The sequence below is a fragment of the Chrysemys picta genome, chromosome 2 (genome assembly GCF_011386835.1).
Source record: "Chrysemys picta bellii isolate R12L10 chromosome 2, ASM1138683v2, whole genome shotgun sequence".
NCBI classification, from domain to species: Eukaryota; Metazoa; Chordata; order Testudines; family Emydidae; genus Chrysemys; species Chrysemys picta.
The window spans coordinates 190,727,133-190,739,671 of record NC_088792.1 but is presented as its reverse complement, the minus strand read 5'-3'; the positions used below and the strand labels follow the sequence as shown (position 1 = coordinate 190,739,671).

Sequence of the window (12,539 nt, the reverse complement as noted above, 5' to 3'; positions counted from 1 at the left end):
TCTTTCCACAACCTCATTCATCTCATTTGAAGTTAAATTACATGTGTATCTTGAATGTCAAATGATCATTGTTATACTATCTGGATAAAACAAAATCTTTTTGTAAGACTTCAAGACTGTTTATTGCTCATAGAAATACATCTAAAGGGATGGCTATTTCATCTCAAAAGCTTTCAAAATGGGCATCTGATTGTATTAGGACTGTATATGATATTAGTAAGTCCTTTAAACATTCTAATTCATTCACAAGCAACATCGGTTGCATATCTAAATTGAGAGCCAATACTAGAGATTTGCAGAGCAGCTACCAGAACTTGAGCTCATAAATTTACAAAGCATTATTTGTTAATGAATGCTTCTCGATTGGCTGCCCATTTTGGAAGGGAGGTTTTGCAGTCTCTTCTCAATTAACTCTTTGCACCCATCTTAGTTTGGGTGACTGCTAGCTAATCACCATGACTGGGATGCACTTGTGCAGTACTTAAAGAAGAAAAAGTGGTTACTTACCTCATAGTAACTGTGGTTCTTTGAGAAGTCTGGACATGTTACTCCCATGGACCACTTTCCTTCTTGCAATTCGGAGTCTTACACAATGGATTCTGGGTGGTGAAGGAACTGAGTGACAGTTGCAGTCACTGCTTTTTGTGCCCTTAGGAGGTGGATCATGAAGACTTGAGAACAAGCATGACCTCTACTGGACACTACTAGTGAAAATGTTCCAAGCTATTGCATTGGGGCCACCACACACCATGACTAGGGTCCACGTGTGCAGATATCTCAAAGAACCACAGCTACCACAAGGTAAGTAACCACTCTATATTTTATATTCAGTCCTTATGAACAAGAGACAGCAGGTAGGAATTTAAATGGCAAAGCTTCACTTATTCATATTCCCAAGGAATAAAAATGAGTGCTCAGGCATGTTTCATGTCCCAAAATGAATCCTGCAGCGCCACTATTTTAAATCATTCCTAGCTCCCTTCCCCCATCTTGAGCTAAATTATATTTTAACCATTTTGCTATGATTTTATCCTGCAGTTATCTAGTTTAAAAAAAAAATCTCAAAGCCTTCATTAATTAGACTTAACTAGACATTCTGCAGTGGTATATGTGATATCACTGGCTAGAGGCCTGTGAGATCCTGGTTCTTTGCAGAGTAAATAAAGTGGAATTAGAAAGTGAGCTGTGGAAATTGTCATGAATAAGATTTCTTATTTTCTCATTTTCTATATGTTAATAATGACTTAAAAATTAAGTGTAAATCACCACCTAGGTCTATAATCAGTTACTGGTATACAGCGTATAGCAGTAATCTGGTTTACTGAAAAGGATATCATGCAAAGTATACAGAGAAATAAGTATTATGGACATCGATTCTGCTGTTTGTAGTGCCAAAAATTTCATTACAACGGTTAGTTTTTTGATATGGTCCTTTTTAAGAGGGATGAGCTAGTCATGGGACCTAAAACCAGGAACTGGGCTCTTGTTCCTGCGTACTGTCCTGTGACAGAGTTCAACAACTTGTTCTTATCAGTTCTCCAGATGCAGTGCTTGCTTCATGTATTAACCTCTGTAAACATATTAATCTAAATTTGAAGCAACAGGTAATTAATTACCTCATTTCCTCTTAATTTAGGATGCATTTGTAAACTACTGTATTTACTCCCTTTTTCAGCTGCACTTTGTGCTTTTTATTACTCTGCAGGCTCTAAGACTCAAAATCAATGAAAAAGAAAGTAAAATTGGAAAACCATTTCTTAGAACCACAAAAAACAAACAACAAAACCTACAACCAACCTATGAAAATCAGTTCACTGAAAGGCTATAGTGCATTATCTGAGGATGCTTAAAAAAAGAAATAACCCTGCTGAGTTATTTACTTAATTCTAGGTTTCAGAGTAGCAGCCGTGTTAGTCTGTATCCGTAAAAAGAACAGGAGTACTTAATTCTTTCTGTTATACAATTTTGTTAAAGTAAGACTGTAAATTAGTTCGTCCAGTCAATGAGTTTTATATCAATACATGCTGAAGATTGCCATACCCTGGTTTACTTTTGAAGTAGGTGCTAGGCACTAATTGAAATGATGGGCACCAATACAAAAACCTAATAAATATGAAGGGCACACCGCACATCAACTATATTTTAAAAAGAGGCCATATTTACCCTTTGTTGCTTCCTGGTGATACCGGAAGTTTCTACTCTGTACAGTGTGATATTAGTCTTTATCACTAGATGGAGCTGTGACACACAGATTGCCAATTAAAGTTTGCAGCACCTTATCAGACAATTTCACAGGATTTTCCATGCCTCACACCTATTATAAATGTTAAACTTCTACATCAGTTTTAATATTGTACACCACTTGCAGCTCCTCGGGTAATCATTAATAAGGCAAGATTAGTTTCCATATGTTACATTCAATGAACATGTTCACAAAGTCTAGTCTTGAATTGAGATACTTTGAATTAATGAATTGGTTTGTGAACTCAGAGGGATTTGGCCATTTGCTTGCAGGTACATTTTAAAATTGTTTGCTGACATAAGAGAAGTGTGTGAGTTTTACGCTCATTGAATACTTTACATTGTAGTCAACAACAAAGAGCCAGCCTTCTGTCCAAACGGTGCATTCAAAAACCGAGACCTGGTTTACATCTAAAAACTTAAGCCAAGCTAGCTACACTACTCAGGGGTGTGAAAAATTAACACCCCTGCAAGACGTAGTTAATCCAAACTAAAACCTGATATAGACACTGCTAGGTTGATGGAAGAATTCTTCTGTCAACCTAGCTACGCTTCTTGAGGGGGTGGATTACTACAGCAATGGAAAAACCCCTTCCATCACTGTAGCAGCGCCACCATGGTGCTTGTAGAGTAGGTCATACCCAAAGACTCCATTCCCCAGTATTCGCAGGAAGCTTGGTGTCGGGGCCTCAATGAGCTGATCCTAGTGAATGAACCCTGCTCTGTATTTCAGAGAGAGGAAAAAGCAAAGGTCCCTCTGTTTGACTAGTTTCATGCCACAGTGTGTGCATTTGCCTGTATTTGTGAGAAAACTTCCTAGATCTAGATTTCAATATATGAGTTTGTGAATTCATTGTGAATTTGGTAGATATAGTATCACTAATTTAAGAAAGAAGCTTCTAAGAATTTCTTCGGGAAACTTCGTTAATAAAACTATGCTTCGTTAATATATAGGCCAAAATTTTTCAAATCTGGTTACCTTCTGGTTCAGGAGTGGCCTGATTTTTAAAGGTTCTGAATACCTGCATTTCGAACCAACTTAAATGAGAGTTGTGGGTACGTAGCACTTCTGAAATCAGATCTTGTCTTTGGGTGCCTAAATATGGGTCTAGCTTTTGACACCGAAATTCAGAAATTTTGTGTCTAGTTGATGTTTCTGTGCCATCATCTGAAAAGACAATCAAAGAGAACACTCCTTTGGTAGCTTGTTGCTGGTGATTTTTGGAATTCCAAGACCATTCATTTTATTCATTAAGATGGGCCAAAGCCACAATGTTTTGACTCGCCACATTACAACTACCCCATAGTTCAGATTTTGATGTCCCTTACTGCATGTGAAATTGCCAGTAGAAAATATGTACCTGGTTTGGTGTTTTGTTTTTGACCCTTTGCCTCCCATACTTTGAGGATTAGTTAAAACGTCTTTTTTCCCCTTGGATTTATTAGCAATGAGTTTGATATTTAACTCAGCAGCCACCAATGATATTGGTTTGTTCGTAGCCATAACTGTATTCATCATCTTGAATGGAACTACTCTCATGAATAAAATTACCAGTGCAGATTAGAGCAGTAAAATGTCCTTTTTGTGTCGGAGAGCAAAGTTGCATTCTGCCACTGTTTCATTTAAATTTCATTGATATTGGCCTTAAAACCTTGTATAATTGGGCTCTAAGTCAGACAGACATAAAGAAATAACCTTGAGTTTGTTGCAGAGGGAAATTGACAGACAAGCACTTTAATTATTAACAGCAGTTTTACCATTATATGTACCCCCTGTGCTAAAAATTTACCTCCATCCTGTAATTTACGTATTGACACTGCCCATATTAACATGCTCCAGGGACTGTCTTAAAGAAACAGCAAAGCCTGCTTTTCAACACAGTATTGTGAATCAAGGTTTCATCCTCATTCAATCACATTGGGTTTTGGGCAAAGTGAGGAAGTTTCTAATTTAGTATTTATACCTCTGCCATGACAGACAGTAGGATTTTCAGGTAAAATGGGTGCTTAATTTAATACTTGCATAAAACAGCTCCCCATTTATGCTGGTTTATAAACGATAATCTGTTAGTGTACATATCACATCTATTTCACAGTCTTATTCAACACTTCACCGAGAAACCAATACTATGCTTACTAGCACTTGTCATCCTTTTGTGGTTGTTTGATCATAATCAGTAGCAGGCATATAAATGGTGGTACTAAAACATATCCCACAAAATACTTGTCTTACTTCCCTTCATACAAACATGATGATAAATCCTGCAATGCCTACTCATGCAATTCAACAAAGTATATTTTCAAACACACAACTTTTAATGGGAGTTAACTGCCATTTGTGCCTTTGAAAATCTTACCGTAACAGGATTGCTCCTATAAATACATAATAAATAAATAATGGCAAGTAAATGTAGTATCAAACCCCTAATTATCAGTAAATATTTAAAATGTATTAGTGGCAATAATATTCTGAAGATCAGGCTTAAATTAATTTTAAAACCGTTTTTAACCTGTGTTATAAATAACATATCTGGAATTTAGATTAGGAAAACTGAAGTCATTTTTATAATCTAATTTACTTTTCACAATTTATGCTATTGTTTACTTTTTGAGTTTCTCCATGTGGAGGATGAAAATGAACTAGTTATTTTCATTGAGCTGGGTGCAAACAAACAATATGTGTTTTAATACTGATAAATGTATACATCTATGAATGGAGAATGCAGGCCATACTTACAGGATGGGGGAAACTGTATCCTGGGAGGCAGTAATAATGAAAATAACATTGGGAGTTGTGGTGTATAATCAGCTGACCGTATGCGCCCTGTGCGATACTGTGGCCAAAAGGGCTAATGCAGTCCTTGGATGCATAAACAGGGCAATCTTGAGTAGAAGTAGAGAGGTTAGGTTACCTCTGCATTTGGCACTGGTGTGACGACTGCTGGAGTAGTGTCCACTGTTGATGTCCACGATTCAAGAAGGATGTTGATAAATTGGAAAGGGTTCAGAGAAGAGCCACGAGAATGATTAAAGGATTAGAGAATATGCCTTACAGTGATAGACTCAAGGAGTTCAATCTATTTAGCATAACAAAGAGAAGGTTAAGTGATGATTGATTACAGTGTGTAGGTTCCAAATGGAGTACAAATATTTGATAATGGGCTCCTTGATCTAGCAGAGAAATTTATAATTCAATCCAATGGCTCGAAGTTGAAGCTGGACAGATTCAGACTGGAAATGGGGTGTACATTTTAACAATGAGGGTAATTACGGTAACCACTGGAACAATGTATCAAGAGTTGTAGTGGATTCTCTATCGTGGACAATTTTTAAATGAAGACTGGATGTTTTTCTAAAAGATCTGCTCTAGAATTATTTGGGAGAAGTTCTATGGCCTGTGTTTTAGAGGAGGTCAGACTAGATTATTACGATGGTCCCTTGTTGCCTTGGAATCTGTGAACTGTAGATTATAGTCAGTTTCCTGGAAATTTCACATTATCGCTCTCATGCATTAGCACAATATCATTAGCATGAGCTTTGAACACTGAAGGAAAATGTTATTTTGGAATTAAAAAGAAGAAAAACACTCCTGGAAATCTTTCAATTGGCTGTACGTTTTGAAATAGCTTTTTTACTTCAGGCCAAATTTGCGTGACAGGGTCCTTTTCAGAGGAAACTGCTTTAAAATCATTTTACTGGTGTTATGTTTTCATTTAAAAAACAATCTGCATGAAAGGGACTCAATTTGTGATGAAGATACATGCCCATGAGGGACTGAACTGATACTTCCAGTTCTTTTTATATGGGTTACCAAACAGATAGCAACAATTATTGGCTGTTATTTAAGTTGGTCTTAATCTTCTATGAAAGACTGAGCACCCTCTGTTCCCACTGCTGTTGAGGGAGCTGAGAACCTTGCAGTATAATCTCCCTAGGGTGGCTCTGACCTAACAATTTAGAAGTGAAATGCTCTGTTACTAACCCCCTAACCCATCTAGCTCCCCAATTCCCTGCAACTGGCAGTTTAATGAGTAACTCATTGGTTTGGTTTTGCCAAATAGATTTAAGAATGCTCTCTCAATAACATCTCTGCTGTCACCAGTTTAAATAAAGAACCATGAAATAGGCTTAAATCCTGAGCAAGAGATTTTATTGTAATATAGCAACTTGTCAGCTACAACTTCCCAGGACTCATTTTCAACTGATCTTATAAGTGAAAATGGGTGAGGGGCTAGAGAATCTCAGAATGAAAGCCTGTTTAATAGAGTTGTGTATATTCTGCAAGAAGCTGATAGTATTATTATTATTTATATTAAAGTAGCATCTAGAGACCCCAACAGAAATTGGAGTCCCATTGTGCTAGGCACTGTATAAACACGGTGTACGACAGTTCTTGAATAGCCAAAAAGCCATTAAATGGGCAATAGCACAATAAGTCAAGGGACACATGCCAACTTGAGTTTGTGGCTAAAAGTAGAGTACCTAAATCCAAGGTAGGGCACTTTTAAATAAGTGGCTTGATTTTCAGAAGACTAACAATTTGTCTTGATATTTGACCTAAACTGTTAGAGGTTGAACTGCACAGCAAATACTGAGTTAAACGGAGGTTTCTGTGCAGCATGAACCTGTTAATAAGTCTGTGGGTGGTATTCAGCATAAGTCATTTAAACTTACCTATTAAAATATTTACCTTTTAAAATAATTCAGAGGGTGCTTCCTGAATGGCTGAAAACATCCCCAAATCCATTATCAATAGTGCTACAGGTCTCAGTAAAATTGATGAAATCCATGGCACTCATGAAGTTATAGAATTATGCATTCTGGGATATCATCAGTGGATTCAGTCGGGCTAGTGAGAACCCTTTGCTGCAGAGATTCTGCTAAAGTTATTTGTGCTTTGGAGTGCAGTTTTAATGCTTGTTTTATTGTTGTTGGTAGGCCTTTGATGGGTTCATTTTTTGGGGGAAAATTGCATAAAAGTCAGGGTGAGTTACACTGTATCTTTCCTTCCTCCTGGTTTCCAAATCAGAGAGACTTGCACAAGTGAATCAGGCAGGGGGGAAAAGTACCAGAATGTTATCTAAAGAAAATGTGAGAATGGATTATTATACCTAATAAAGTGAATCAAATGAAAGCTACCTCTCACAGTATACAGAACTCAACAGATTTGCTGTAATGAAAGGGACCAGTGGGGTTATCACACCTTGTGTGATGGGAAACACTACAGAAGCCTGTTATAATCAAGTGATGATTAGTGTCCATCTTTGATGTTAGAACATTCTTAACGAATACGTTAAAAGATTCCCCCAAAGTTACTGTCAGTTTAGTCTATTTTATTGTATCATTAATGTTTCTTTGGAAGATTAGGAATTTGTTTTTTGCAGCAAATGTCCATGATTAAGAAAATCACTCAGATGGTTTACCCAGTATTAAGAACACTTAAGTAGCTATGCTGGAGGTAGTAATATCCTTACAGACTGCAAGTTGTTGGTCTTTTTCTGTTTTCATTAAGCAGTGCAATGAATCCAAATCATCTTTCTGGTGCTTTAGGTGAGTGTTTTGTGCAATTTGGGAAAATTAAAAACCCCTTAGGTCTTTCTGAGCCATACAGGAATATATATTGTTGAGATTCCATCTTACATTGAAAGAATATAATATATTGGGATTGAGTCTGAGTGTTGAATTCAAGTGTTTTTACTCTTGTATATAATTAATTCTATGTGTACTATATAATCGCTTTCTTTTGTTGGTTTATGACCTTTTTCATATTGAAGATGATCCTGTACTGAAAGGTAGAAATTTGCTAAAGAATCTCAGACTTTGTTTCCATCATGGTATGTGTAAGAAACACAAAAATAGTTGATCTAAAGTTCATCAAACAGAAAGAGTAAAGGTTATGGCCTTCACTCAGAATGAAAGCAATAATGGAATTGCTTATTGGCAACAAGTATCTAATATGTCATATTACCCAAGAGTGTAGTAAAAGTTACGAACAAGTTGCCTGGATCTCTACCATTAGTATCAAACCTGCTTATGAAATGTGCAGTAGCTAATGGTTAAACCCAACAAGAAGTTTATATTGATAGTGATTAATGGAATAAAATCAGCTCTGTGGGGTTTAAGTGGTGGACAGGATTTATGCTGGTCTTCTGCACAGGGTGAATTTCACCCTAACTTATAATACAGCAGTATAGAGCATTGCTAGAGATGAGTCTGAACTGAACTCTCAGATCTGAATGCTTCTGAACTTTGGGGAAGTTTGGTTCAAAGATTGTATTAAACCTGAGCGAACTGAATTAAACCCTGGATCCAAATTCTCCTCCGGAGAGCTCAGATTCAGAATTGAACTTCGTGCATTAGGCCCACCTCAAAACATAATGCCAAATCCTTGATTCCTGAATAGAGATTGACAGAGAGGAATTGTGCATGTGAATAGGGTGAAACTTGGTGCCAAAACCTGAGCTCCTTAGTCATTCCTTCACTTAGTGCTTACCTTGATAAACTCGTGTTTGCCAGGTGGGTAGATGTAGACTAGAAATACTCATTTTGAACATGTGAATTCAGGTGTCGGCGTGCTCAGTGTGCGCACACTACACTTCAATAAGAACACCTATTTCCTTCATGGAAAATATGGCCCAGTCTTTCTTAGCAGCACCAAAAATTTGCTGCCACCCCAAGGCTTGGGCACAGGTGACAATGGGCTCAGCATTGGGGGAACGGATAGCTCAGTGCTTTGAGCATTGGCCTGCTAAACCCAGCGTTGTGAGTTCAATCCTTGAGGGGGCCACTTAGGGATCTGGGGCAAAATCAGTACTTGGTCCTGCTAGTGAAGGTAGGGGGCTGGACTCGATGACCTTTCAAGGTCCCTTCCAGCTCTAGGAGATAGGATATCTCCATTAATTATTATTATTCGTGTTGGCTGCAAATAGTAGAAGTTGGCATTTCAGGAGCCTCACCCCTGACTGTTGTTTAGCTCCCCTAATGAGCAAACAGTGGGATGGCATTGATTTTAGATGAAGCTGAACACTTTTTTTCATATGGCTCACATGCCTATTGCTTTACATATCAGCACTGCAGAACTATGGGTACATTTAGGCAAGAGGTGGTGCTCTCATTTTAACTTGAGTGCCAATTAACTTGTTAGCTAACACCTTCGCAAATGCTATTCTAGACACTCCACAAATGTTTGTGGTTTGCCTTTGACAAAAAGCGAGTGAAGACACTGCAAGCATAGTATGGCAGTAGGATGCTTCTCTTTTCTCCACCTGTTGGTCTGAAACTGATAAAATAAAAGTTAACAATTATACCATTTATTTCATCTTTCACTTTTTTACAAAAATTAACTCATTGAACCCCACAACTCACCAGTGAGGTGGGTAAGCATGGTATTATCCTGGTTTGAGGAAACTGAGGCAGATAGGTCAAGTGACTTCCACAAGGTGGCACAGCGGGTCATTTGCTAGAGAAATAAGACTACTTTAGGAGTCCTAGACCAGTAATGAATATTTATCTTCCTGGGAAAGATGATATAGAGCCAAAAAGATAGGAGGAGAGAATAAATGATAGAGAGATGATGACAGAGTAAACAGTAATACAATTGACTGCAGAAACAGACAGGTAATAGTGATGATCCTAAATCACATTTTCACTTAACTGTGTTGTGGTATCCCATGTTATCCTCAATGCACTGTGGAACAAGTTATAAGTGGGTTGTAAATATTTGCTTTGTGAACCATTTGAACATTGTTGCTTGGACAATGTTACTTTGTGATGGATCTTGAATAATTCATTCAGCCAGAAAACATTTGAGAGTTGAACCTGGCACCTAGAAAATGCTAGCATAGCTTTTCTCCCTTCTCTATGCGTTCCCCCCCCCCCCCCCCGTTTCAGCTACCTAGTTTTACCCAAGCTTGTTTTCTACTATCCATGTGGTTTTAGGGGCGTGAAAAATATTGGTGAGAACTTGCTTATGCTTTTAGCTGCCCAAAGATATTTTGACAACTGTAAATGAAAGAGGGTAACTAGAGAGAAGGGGTTTGTTAAACAGAGAGCAAGCATTCTGTCTTTCTCTACACAATGTAACAGTGTATTTCGCAGTCATTGTTAAATTGCTTCGACAGAGAAAACTTGCAACTGTATGGATGTCCTGGTAAAAGAATTAAAGGAAAAAAGATTATTGGCTGGAAAGTTGAACTTAATTACTCAAATATGAAATGAGTAGCAACATTTCTGGCTGGAGAATGGATATTATCGGGGCTGGTTAAGTCCTGGAATTTCATAGTTTTATAAAACAGTGCATGTAAAAAACTTGAATGAAAATTTCAAATGAAAGCCAGAAAACTTTGCTAATTATACCTACAATCATGATACTAAAGGGCAGGAAACCTGGACTGGATTCTTGACTGTTGCAGGCTTGTGGAGTGACCTTGGCCAAGTCATTTAACCTCTGAGTTTTCTCCATAGGTTAATAATATCTACCTCACAAGAGTGCTGCAGGGTAAGGTCATTTTCTGTAAAGCACTTTGAGAACGTGGGATGGAAGGTGCTGTGGCATTTGAGAGAAGAATCATTGATTATAAAAATTGGGGACATAGCAAATAATGAACTAGTATAGTCAGATACCGGGTCAGCTGGGCCAGTGAGTAGAAAATACAATTTAAGGCAGTCTAATCTAGTCTACACTACAACAGTAGGGCAAATTTATGGCTGCATTAAGGAGCAAAGAATGTACTGGATGATGCCCTCTAGTGCATAGTGGGTGAAATTCACTCCTACGTAGAGAAGGCTTTCGTTATCACATAAATCTCACCATTTGCTCTTGAGTGGGATTAGTTTGTGCCCAAGCCCACTGCACAGGGTGATATTCACCCTTTGTGTGTGTATAGTTTGTTCACCTTGTAGGAAGGTTACTGTTGCTCCAGGGAGGGTTCTGTGTATTTATTTAAATATAAATGCCTCAAACACTGGGTATATCATAGCAAAATAAAATCAATATATCATCATGCTCTGCTGGGTGACAGGGCCCTGGTCAAACAGGTAATCTTGCTTTGCATCTTGAAGTTGGACAGGCCCAGCATCTGGCAAAATATCAGAATGAGTTCCAGAGGCCCTCTACCCAATACAGATGCTGAAGCTATCATCACTGATCTGACAAGAGTGACCAAGTAAAAGCCTTTGTTCCAATCAGATACTAACAGAGGTCCGTTTATTCTTTTTTAGAACAGATTCATCTGAGAGGATGTAGTCTTCTGGAGGGATATGATGAGGAAGAAGATGATAAAGGTCCTTTTACTGGCAGAGGGCTCAAGACAAAGGGAGCCGGATCTTAAAATTTTTGAAGAGTATAATGGTTGTTCGGGCAGAACTGTGTCAAAGAATAGCTTATGGAATACATTGCTGAGCTTCAGAGAAAGAGGAAACAATTCACAGAGCAGGAAGCATAGGTTCAGATCAAATGTAAAATGTGTGTATAGCCAAATGGATTCTTGCAGTCTGTCACTTCATGTTTTCAAAATTATCCGGTCAAACAATTCTTGATTTTCACCCCCTCCTCCTCTAGTCTGGTTTCCAAATAGTACTTGCTCTAGGTAATAATCTTGGCAGTTTATAATAATACAAGTCAAATGGTTCATATGCACAAACAAAATGCAGTTGTCATGCTCCCACTCGCTGTCCTTAGTTGTTGACTTGTGCTGCATTTTTGTACAATGCCACATATTATCTTTTCCCTTGCCTGGTAATTTGCAGTAGTTGCCATCAATATGTATTTGTTTTGTGTAATTTAATACATGATAATGAGAATTGCCTCTGACTTACAATATAAAAATACAGACCAGACAACTACAGAGCAAATCTGAAACGGTGCTGGCACCAAAATTACAAATGAGATGAAACCCTAACCAGAAGTGGCAGCCCAGACATCATGCATTTATTCACTATAGATTGGAGGTTCTCAAACTGGGGGTCGGGAACTGTCAGCCTCCACCCCAAACCCCGCTTTGCCTCCAGCATTTATAATGGTGTTAAATATATAAAAGTGGGAGGGGGAGGGTCGCACTCAGAGGCTTGCTGTGTGAAAGGGGTCACCAGTACAAAAGTCTGAGAACCCCTGCTGTAGATCATTCTTTGTGTTCCTTTGCTGAGTATATATTCACTGTATTTTAATATTTTCCAAGGAGAGAGAACTCTGTAATAATGGAAAGTTCCATCAAGAGTGCCTCCAGCTCCCTCACAAACCACTGCAGTGTGCTGAGATGGCAATCTTTACCGAATAAGGACCCAATTCTGCTCTGACTGAG

General features: G+C 38.1%; 2 protein-coding genes across 25 annotated transcripts in view; one reads left to right on the top strand and one right to left on the bottom strand.

Annotated features, from left to right (window-relative positions):
- MBP (myelin basic protein) overlaps nucleotides 1–12,539 on the bottom strand; it is a 190,367-nt gene that overhangs the window by 18,831 nt on the left and 158,997 nt on the right. The window lies entirely within an intron of this gene.
- ZNF236 (zinc finger protein 236) overlaps nucleotides 1–12,539 on the top strand; it is a 251,431-nt gene that overhangs the window by 225,351 nt on the left and 13,541 nt on the right. For 10 of the 16 annotated variants that reach the window (XM_065585139.1, XM_065585137.1, XM_065585143.1 and 7 more), the window contains one exon: nucleotides 1–12,539. This exon is cut by the window's left edge and continues 30,548 nt beyond it. The gene's annotated coding sequence lies outside the window, so the exon portion shown is untranslated. The other 6 variants (XM_065585136.1, XM_008164428.4, XM_065585132.1 and 3 more) reach the window with 6 other exon arrangements.